The sequence below is a fragment of the Rousettus aegyptiacus genome, unplaced genomic scaffold, assembly GCF_014176215.1.
Source record: "Rousettus aegyptiacus isolate mRouAeg1 unplaced genomic scaffold, mRouAeg1.p scaffold_m13_p_2, whole genome shotgun sequence".
NCBI classification, from domain to species: domain Eukaryota; kingdom Metazoa; phylum Chordata; class Mammalia; order Chiroptera; family Pteropodidae; genus Rousettus; species Rousettus aegyptiacus.
In genome coordinates this window covers 75,016,593-75,027,752 of record NW_023416295.1, presented here as the reverse complement: position 1 = coordinate 75,027,752, position 11,160 = coordinate 75,016,593, and positions in this window count along the sequence as shown.

Sequence of the window (11,160 nt, the reverse complement as noted above, 5' to 3'; positions counted from 1 at the left end):
AAAACCCCTATCACTGTTTTCTCCTTCGTGTCATAACCCCCATGTAAATCAGTGGCCAAAAGTCTTTCTCAAGTGCCTCTTACATCACTTCTTTCCTTTTTTCATCTGCTTATCTTGAAGGCCCTGTTACACAATTGCTACCTCTAGTCTGTGTTTGAGGCTTGGGGCTCCTCTTTCCAGAGGTCCTCTGTAGCCCTGACATCCTTATTCTCTTTTCCTTCAAAACATACTTATTTGCCTCCCTGGATTGGCTAGGTAACTGGAGTGAATTTACTACCATCACTCTAGTTACCTTCCTATAATCTTTGAATTAGAGTCTTCCAAAATTCTACCCAGTGTCCTGGATTGAAGCATTTCTCCCTTCTATTTTTCCTGCACATGGGTACTAAATCCAGGTTTCCAAAGTATGGTCATCTGTACGCGTGACCTGCCTTGCCTGGACCTATGTCTGAAACACTGTAGACAATAAGTGCCTCCTTTTTTCTTTTTCTGTCTATCCTACATGCACAAAAGCTAGAAGAGGAGGTCACAAATGATTGTTTAAGTTTCCATATTTGTAAAATGGGGATAATAATAGTACTCATAATTTCATAGGGTTGCGAAAGTTTAGCTATTATTACCGAGAAAAATTTCAAGCTATGAATAATTAGATTGTCTTCTATCACTTGGTATCATTTTACTTATGCTAGTTTCATTTTTAAAACCAAATAATAAATACCTTGCGGAAAAGACAAATATTGTGCCTTTTGGAACTCCCCTTACACCTGCCCCCCACTCCCCCACTCAGTTGCCTAGTTTGGAGCTGTGATCCCAGTGGGTGTCAGCAGCAGTGTTCAGCTGGTTAACACCCATGCAGGCTACCAAACAAGGTTCATGCTCATTGCCAGGGCATCTGCTCTGATGTGTCAGTGCTTGTGCCACATAAGTTGACAAATGTTTGTATGTCACCTCACCCCCTGCTTGATTGATTTATGGAGTTTGACATTGTCCAACTGAAAAAGTTAAAATAGATTTACAGCCTACAGGCTTTTGTTTCTCTTTCTCCCTTTCACCCCCCATAATATGAATTCTGTATTAAAAATAAGTTATAACTGTATAGTTTGCATCCCTCTCATGGCCTTCCTATTTCATTGACACTGGGTTTCAACAGAATGTTTTGAGGAAGGGAGCGGGAATAATGAGAGGAGCATGAAGAAATGTCAGGATGCTGCAGATGCAAGGTATTCCTGGATTCCCACACTAGCCAGCGAGCTGAAATCTGGGGCCGGTGCCTGCGCCTCCACCCTTGGCCTGTGGATGGCGATGTGGGTGGAGTACACATTTGGGAACCCTAGCTTAACAACAGACATTTCACATTGATAATAGTATTTTAAAAAAAAGTCTGGTAGCGTAATGTTACCTTCATGGACTTCTCACTCCGCAAGTACGAATTAGTATCAAATAGCTGATATAACGACTCTTTTTGTCTGGCTAATGCCGTTGAAGAAAAATAGACTATATCTTAGGATGTTTTCCTTTTGGAGGGAAAGCCCTTTCAGCTTTTACGTGCAATTGCTGCTAAGCAGGACTTAAAATTCCTCTTCCCAATTCACCACCGAACTTCCCTAATTGGAACATGGTGCTGAACACTAGGTCAGGGAACAGAGGGTGGTGAATTAAACTAAGTCTCTTTAGACTGGAGGACAGGGGAGCGTTGGGAAATCTCAAGGGCCCTGCGCTGACTTAAGCCTCTGAAGTTTGGGGAGTTTGGTAGACACGCTAGAATAGCTCCCTTCATCTCTTGAGTTGTTAGAGTTTCATGGCAACGGCAGCCTTAGGAACTTGAGAGAAAGGGATGGGGGAGCGGGGGATGGCTGAGGAAGAGATAAGAAAAAAATGACCGAATAGGCCTGGGATTTTTTTATGCGGCGCTTAACTTGAGAGAGAAGGAAGCAAGTAGGGAGGAATGCCTAAGACCGCCGCCAGAGTGATCTCATACCAGCCAAAAGGCAAACGAGGGCCTGGCCGCCAGCTGAAAGGAACAAAGGCGGTAGGTGGGAGGATATAGCGGAGGGAGGGAGGGAGACGACTCGCCCACGTTTGTAAAACGCTTCAGCCTGCGTGTGACAGGCCCGGAGTTCTGGCACCGGGAAGGGACGCCTCTCAGCGCACAAAGGCTCTGGCCCAAAGAATGGCCGGGCGCGTAATTCAATGCAGGCCTCATGACCACACTGGAGTTGTATCCTTTTGTGTTAGCTACAACAATGGAGGGGGAGAAATCAGGCCACAGGCTCGCAGCGCAGACGGGCTGGTGCGGATGTGTCTCGGCCTTGGCGGCAACTTGTGCTGCCTTTCAGGCCGTTGCCCGGCAACTGGACGCCGCCCGCCTGTGCTTGCGGAGCCCATTGAAAGGCTCGGCAGCCGGGAGAAAGGGAGAACCGAGCTGTTCACAGGCCAGGCTGGGGGAAGAAGAAACAAAAGACAGGGAGCTGGGGCAAGGGTTGCGTGGAACCAGGGGACACCGTACGCAGAAAAACATTGGGAGCCCCCTTTCTGAAGGGCCTGAGTTGGTAACGTGCCTTGGTCCTACATATGGACTACTTGAACAAATATAGCTCTTCCTCCATCTTCAAGTTCATAGCGTTCCTAGCCCAGATGTTGAATTAAATTGGCTATTGTGTAAAACATGTAAACAGCCCCAAACAAAAACAAACCTTGTTCAAGTGGCCAGCTGAAATTCATTTGTTAGGCAGGAATATTTTTCAAAGTAAGGCCAAGCACCTGGTAAGTCAAAGGACATGCTGACGTACAAAATTGTTTGCTAAATTCACTGTTATATCCTGGTTTACATCATGAAACATTAGTGGAAAAACTAGCAACATAAAGTGTGTAATTTAGTTAATAGTAATGCAACAATGTTTATTTCTTAGTTTAGACCAGGAGTCAGCAAACTTTTTCAGTAAAAGACCAGAAAGTAAAGACTTGGGCTTCGTGGCTCTATGGTTTCTTGTTACAGCTATTCAACTCTGCCGTAGTAGTGGTAAAGGTTAACAGGCAATATATAAAGGAATGGGCGTGGCTGTGTTCCAATAAAATTTTATTTATGGACATTGAATTTCGAATTTCATATACTTTTCATGTCATGGAATATGATTTTCTTTTGACTTTTTCAACATTTAAAAATATGAAAACCCTCCTTTGCTTGCAGGCCCTACAAAAACAGGCAGCAGGCTGGATTTGGCCTTCAGGCTGCTGCACTTTGTTATCCCCTGGTTTAGACCAGTGGACCAAGGTTATGTAAGATGTTAACATTAGGAGAAATTGATGAAGGGTATACGCAAACACTCTGTACTTTCTATGTAACTTTTTGGTAACTCTAAGATTTAAGTGGAAAGCTTTTTAGGTAGATCGTTTGGAAAGGGTTTTGTGGTGGGGTAAATCAGAGTTTTGCCTGTATGCGAGTGTGCGCATACACTTTGACCCTGAGGGTTGGGCAAAGACTATTTTGAGCTCCCATTGAGCCAGGATGGGAGACACCAGGACAAAGAATCAAACGAATTTTACTCTATTAGGGACCTAGGAAATTTTTGCCTAGCTCAATATTAACCGCATACCCACATATGTGCACATACACTCCTTTTTTCTTTCCTAATCTGGCTAACATCTACACCAAATAGTACACACACAAGACTGCTTTACAAACCAGTATCTGTATTTCTTTCCTGATTTTGCTCGTTGTATGAATATAGACTATTCTTTATATTTGTCTAAAAGTAGTATGATTTACAAGACCCTCTCCTTGTCCTCTTTCAAACTGTGCTCTGAAACATTCTATCTCAAGCTGGGCTTTACTGATTAAAAATGGACGCAAAAGGTACAGGAAGGAATTTAATGTAAAGCATACCTTCTTCCTGACTGTAATACTAGAAGGGTGTGGGATACAGTATAAAGATGAAATAAAAATCCACAGGTAGTTGATTGGTGTAACACCAGGCATTTGGGTGGTAATGGGAGCTGATGCTGAAAGTAAAGAGACCTGCAGTAGTGTCTCTTGGCAAGATGTGAAGCAACTGGAGATTTGACTTCAGGGGTTTTCCATCACCTTGTCTTCTAATTTTTTTCCTGTTCTCATATGCTCAATTACTCTGTTTTATGACTTTGATGTTTGTTTTTCAATCAGAGATGTTTCAGGACTCATTTATTCTACATTTTATTTAATTTTTTTCAAACATGGACTTTCTCTGTGCCATGATTGGTCCTGGATTAGGGATATGAAGCTGAGTAAAGAAAGCTGCTCGCTTTGAGTGCCAAGGGGCTCGGGGTGCAGACAAGGCTGAGTTCTCCGGTGTCGTTTGTGGACAGCAGCATCAGGATCACTAGGGAAGGTTTTATTCACAAGTGCAATCTCTTGGGCCTACTCGACATTTATTGAATCAAAATCTCTGTAGAGGGCAAGAGAGTCTATATTTTTAGCAAATTCCTCAAGTGACTATTATGCTTACTAAACATTTGAAATCCACTGGAAACGTGAATAGATGTGAAAATGTCTTAAGTATGATGATGCTGATATGATCTGGTTATTGTAGAAGCACAGAAAAAGGGTGAGGTTATGGTCAAAAGGAAAGTTCTCGAAAAATGACACCTGTGTCTAATCTTAAAGAAAGGGAAGACAAGAATGGGGATAAGGTTGAGGAATAGTGTGATAAAGGGAATAGGAGCAGGAAACAAAATCCTGAAGTGTAAAAAACCATATTTCTCTCTGTAGCTGGAGTGTAAGCAGCAAGGAGAAATAAATGTCTAATGGTGGATTTTCAGGCTGACGCCTGAAAGTATACATAGATAGATATATAGATAGATAGGTGGATGTAGGTAGGTAGAGGAAAACCTGTTTTGAGCAAGGGATCATCTTTTTATTTCATTTTGCCTAATTAAAAGTTCAAGTTTATTCTCTCAATAAGAGTATTGGTTTTTTTTGTAAAGGCTTGGCTTTTTCTCTCACATTATATTCTCTGTAACACAGGCACATGGAATGAAAATGCTTTTTTTTTTTTTTTTGTCAAAAGGTAATAGCAGATAAGGGCTTATCAGATCATTCAGTCCACTCTGCTTCCAGACTCAAACATTCCTAGAATCAGAGTTATCTTCCTTTTGATTAGAATAGCGCTGTAAGTTCTGTGATGTGTAACCAAGGGAGGATGTGGATAATCCTTTGGTGCTTTTAACAGAAGGCAAGCAATGAATGCCTTTATTTGTGGGGGGATGGTTAGGAGGGTGTCATGGGGAAAATGTGGTCTCTCCTGGTCCTTCATCTCTATTTCAACTTTGGCCTATCATTGCATCCTCATGTATATTTCTGTTTTCTTCCAATGTTTCTTTTTCTGGACTTCAGCAGATGGCCTTGGTGTTGCAAGACTTAGATTTCTTTAAATATGAGGTGATTGAATGGTCAGCCTTATCTTCTTTCCCACGGTTTTATGTTTCCTTCCAGGTTGATCTGGTTTCTTTGACTACCCTATTTTAGGAATGAGGCTTTTTGCTTGGTCAAGTGCATGAATTAATGTAGCCAGGGCAGGTAATCTAGACCCAAAAACCCCAAACAAAACAAAACAAAACAAACAAAACAAAAAACACAACACATAAACCTTCTAACAGCTGCAGAGACCATTATCTATGTTGTTTTTCTTCACCAGCTAGAGAAGAATCTCAATTCATCAAAATAGTTAAAGACAACTTGAAAAGTTAGCACTGACCATTTGTCTCCTGGAAGAAAGAAACATTTGTTTTGTGTTAAAAGTGACCCTTGGTGTCTTTCAGTAAGAAGCCATAGATTTAGGTGAAAGCAGAATGATGACCCGTTATGCAAAGGTAGAGAAGAAGGTTTTGAGGGGTAAAGAAATAAGAGTAAATAAATACATTTCTACCTCGTTTATTTCCTTCCATAGAGCAGTTGTGAAAAAATAAATAAATAAAACTCTAGTTCAGAATATCTCAACCTAGGCACTATTGACATTTGGGCAAGTTAATTCTTTTCTGTGGAAGTGTTGTTTTGTGCTTTGTAAGATGTTTAGCAGCATCTCTGGCTTCTACCCACCAGATGCCAGTAGCAACTTCCACTGCTACCCTCCCCCCACCAGTTGTGACTATCAAAAAAAAAAAAGAATATTTCCAGACATTGCCAAATGTCCCCTGGGAGATAAAATCAGCCCCTGTTGAGAACCACTGCTGTAGTACAAATACTTATCACTTTAATAAATCAAGTAGTATCCAAAGTGTTTATGGCAGTGATAGGAGGACAGGATGCTCTACCGGCTGCATATTTGTGGTTGGCAGCTTTCATGGGCAGATCAAGCTTAAGGGTACATGAAGGATAGCTTCATCTCAAGAATGTGACAGTCACAGCTGCAAGTTGCAGGACAGTTGAAATAATCAAATCCTTTTGGGTAGGATATCCTGTAAACATAATATGTGACATTTATCAGTTTTCAGGAGTACCTTTAAAGTTTTTTTAAAATTTTTCTTCTGAGGCTTGGTGCTGTTGCCGTCCTCAAGCATATAATTTCAATTCTTCACAGTTCATGGGAGTTTCAGGAGAAACATTTTTTCTCCCGTCCTCTAGTCTTTGGGTCTCCTTGACAATATACTGATATTCATAAAAAAAAAAAAGAAATTCACATGAACGTCTAACTTGTGGTATTTGCTTTTAGTCAGAGTCCGAGAATGTTCCACATCCCATGTCCCATTAATCTTATGGTAAAAATTAAGCTATAGACTAATACGTCCTTCAGTAGGAAATTCCCATGGTTCCAGGCCCCTCGGGTGTGTCCCTGTGCTGATTCTGGAGGAAATCCATGCTGCCTTCTCCATACTGTGTTAAGCCTTTCCTTTGCTCTTATCAGGCTTGCCCTGCTTTTAAGTACAATAAGGCCCAAACAATGAAAAAGTAATGGTGAGATTTAGACCAAAAAATCACAAAGGAAGGAAATTTTGAATTACTGCTTTCACTCAAGCTCTCATTCAGCAGGTCTCAGTGTTATCAAAGGATCCGGGAATCATATTACACATCTCATAGCATACGATTATCTACAAATATGCTATTATAGGCTTAGAATCTTAAACTATCTCAATCCTTGAACTATTAGGAAGAAAATTCTAGAATACTAGCCAAGATGTCTGGAAATAAATCATGGCTTCAGTTGTAATTAAACTTAACTGAATGGAGTTAAGATTGGTAGTTGCAATATCTTTGGTCATATTTAATTTTTTCTAGACTTTAACGCTATGCTTAGATATCCCAACCTTCCATTTTTATATTGTCATCATAATCAGATATTGACATTAATATGCAGAGATCTAGTTGCCTTTATTTTCTCAATACTGACATTAGTTATGTCTCTGTTAAAGCCGCAGTTTAAGTCTGCGGGGTTTTTTGGTTTTATGTCAGTCGTAAGTTGGTGATTGTAGTTTCACTCTATTCTCATGAGTGTAACTTAACACTGTTGGGTTTACCTTGGCATGTGAGATAGTCATAACAACATTAAACTTCAAAATCTCTGGGACAAAATCTAGGGTTTGAGTTTCCCTAACTTCTTTGTAGAGCTGTAACTTAGCTGGAAATTACATTTCAATTGAACATTTTCTAATGCTCTGAGGTATTGTAACAAATGAGTGTGAAATGCTGAGCACATCCCATTCTGGCACTTCTTATTAAGCATATGAAATTCTTGAATAAAAGTAATATTACAGAGTAATTTGGTTATTAAGGCAATAATAGCTTATCTTGTTCTGGTGATAAAGTTACCTTTTATTAACAGTGTTCCTCCCCCATTTTAATAGCTACATTAGGAAAGATGAATAATGAATTTTCTCTGAAAAGACTGCCTTTTCTCCACATTATTTTCTTTTATAAGAGTCTACCACTATGTCTAAAGCTGGACGACAAAGCCACATCCTTCGGGCTTATAAATCCAAAGATTTCACATAAATAATTGGTAAACTCAGGACTTCTTAAGTCAGACCTAGAAGGGTATATTCCAAGTGGTTATTCAGAGGCCATAGGGTTACAGGTGGTTTGTTAATTTTTTTTCTTTGTGCTTACCTGTGTTTTCAAAATTTTCTGCAATTAATATGTATTATTGTGTATTTCAAAGGTTTTATTGTAAGATGGCTAATGGATGTAGTTTTCTAGCTGTTTCAAGCTATTCAACCACAGAAATCCAGTAGGAATTTTTTTTCATTTCATGAGGATATTTTGATTGCTTAAAAATACATAAAAGCAATGTTTTCACTCCTAAGTCTTTTTTAACAAAGAAAGGAGCAAGTCATTCTTAGCTTTTGGTTTAGGATTCCTGAGGAGATGTGAGTATATTATGTATTCACTTAAGTATCTCAGGTGGATCAAATTGAAATAAATGAAAGAGTTCATTATGCATTCAATTGACTTGATTTTTTAGAATACATGATGCTTGGAATGTATTCAGATACATTTCTGATAAATGTTTTTAATTTGCTTAAATATGATTTAAAAAGGTCATATCTACACAAGAGCAGCCTTGTATTCTAAAGGTATGAGAAAATGAGAATAGCTACTTGCCACTCAATTTGCTATAAACTTTCATGTTCTTTCTGTGCATTTATTATTACTCAATTTAAAAAAAAAAAGAAAGTGAGGAAGAAAAAAAAGGATAAGTAGGAACCAAAGTGCATATTAATAGCCAGTTAGTCAACAATGTATGTTGAGTACTTACTATATGCAAGTCATTTATATGGCTGTGGAGAGTTCAAAGCCATATAAATTTCCTACCATCACAGAATCTGCCGCATAATAGGTGCTTAATAATTATTTGTTTTAAATGAATGCATGAAATGTAAAAGATAAATCATGATAATGAATAAATAAATGTAGAAATTCCAAGAAGAGCCTAGCTGTGGTTTGGGAAGTTTCCACCAAGAAGGTGAAACTTCAGCTTGGCCTTGAACTATGGGGATTTCTTAGGTGAAGAAGGCAGGGAATAGATGCCTCGACTTGAAGGGTATGGATTCACAAAGATCCGATGTTTCCTGAGTAGGAGGAGAGGATGTATTTAGGAAGAGAGAGAAAGTGGTCAACTAGGAGAAAAACTGTTCAGCTTCAGAGATAAACCCACACCTGCTTATTGCACCTCTGTGTTAGGTGGACCCCAGGTTATGTCCTGAGGGGACTCTTGGGAGTCTCAGGGAGTTTATTGCAGTCTCTGGCCTTCCATTTAGTTTCTGATTCTTGTTTAACTTCTTAGCAGCTCACAAGTGTAACTCACTCCAGCCCCAGCTGGGCTGACAGTTGAGGGCAAATGACAACCTACCCAGCTACAGGGTTCCTCTCACAGATATGAGTTCAGACTTGCTGCTGCTCAGAGCTTAATCAAAACTGAGTGGAGAAAACAAGACAAAGTCAGGTTGTCTGAAGAATTTCTCTAGCTAGTGGGTTTCATGGGAAAAAAATACATAGTAACTGTAAGATACTAATTTATATATCAAAATTTCATATATATTATAGTCACTATATTATATATATGCACACAAATTATTTATTAGGTTAAATTATATGTATTTTATGTAATAATATATATGTATTCATAAAATTTACCCTAAAGAATACTTACTCTAATTGCATATCCTTATAACTTGGGCATTTTAGTATATTCTAGTCTGTTCTAGTTCGTATTTCAGTTTTTAAAATGCTCACCATGACTAGCTGAATGCATTTCACACCCCATAGCGAGTCTACCCACAGACAACTTGCCTCTAGTCAAAGCTTCTCCAACATCAGCATCAGAATTACTTGTGAAACTTTTTTAAAAAGCTAAATTCCTGAGCCCCGTCCCCCAGAGATTCTGATTCATTACATCTTGGGGGAGGCCCAGAATCTATATTTTTTAACCAATTTCTATTGATGGCATAGAGATCACTTTATATTGACAGTATAGAGACCACATTTCAAGGAACATGACATCTAGAGATTGAAAAAAAGCCATCCCCAAACTTAGTCAGACCAGCCAAAAACAGACCCTGTTGCTTTGGAGCCTCTCATTTCCAATATTCCCACTAATTTGGACTTTTCCCCCCTGGCGTTATACAAATTGCCTACATTATTGGATGTATTTACTCCAAGAATATTGAGGATAGTTATTGTTACTAAAGAGCACGACATTTTCTATCTGCAGACCTCAGAGAGAAATTTCTCTTTGTTCTTGGTGCCAGAAACTTATGCTGAGAAACTGGTTTATTTTTTAAATCTTGTATACACAATCATTCATGCTTCAGACTGTTTTCTCTTCATAGCGTGCATTTTGTATAACAACCTTACTCTTGGATTTACCTTATTTTCTAACCATAATTATTTGTTCCAATTTCACAACCAACTTATTTTAAATTTTATGTTATATCATATGAAGTTTAATAAGCTCCCAGAAATTCTATTTTGGAAGAAGAAAGATATATAAGTAAAAAAATAAAAATAATAGGGAAAAATACTTAGGACTCATCTAGTTGATGAGGTGGTTCCGCTATCAGCCCTATGTCTTTGTCTTTCTCCCTGAATTGCTTCTAACTCCTTTCTGTCTTATTCACAGCTGAACAGCTTCAATCCTTAACTGCTCCACTTAGTCTTTTTGCCTCTAGTTTGCCTTGAATTTGTCCATCCTATGTAATTCAGTTGGACCAAGCTTTCTAAAAACTGTCTTTCATCATGTCCTCCTCCTGCTTAAAGACCTTTAATGATTTCCTAGCCAGTCTAAACCCCTCGGTTTCACATGGGGGGCCCTCTTGAATCTCATCTCATTTAACTTCTGTGACAACCTGCCATATATCCTTATATTTCCTGCAGGTCTAGCACAGGCATTAAGGGTAGTGCTTCATACACGTTGATGTAAGATGATAAAATGTACTCAAATTCTACTTCCCTTTTGATATTTAGCCTCCAAAGAAGGTTTTTAAAAACTAACAACATTAAGAGTTAGATATATTCAATATCAAAACTCATAGTGGCAGATACAGTCTCTATCTTCAGTTAACTCACATTCTCTTGGGGGAAAAAAGCATCTATACATGGAAAATAAAAAAGAGCCATGATGAGTACACTCTGTTAAGGTCCATATAAGAGATTCCGACAATATGTGAAGAGTGTTTACTGTCCCAGACAGAGTC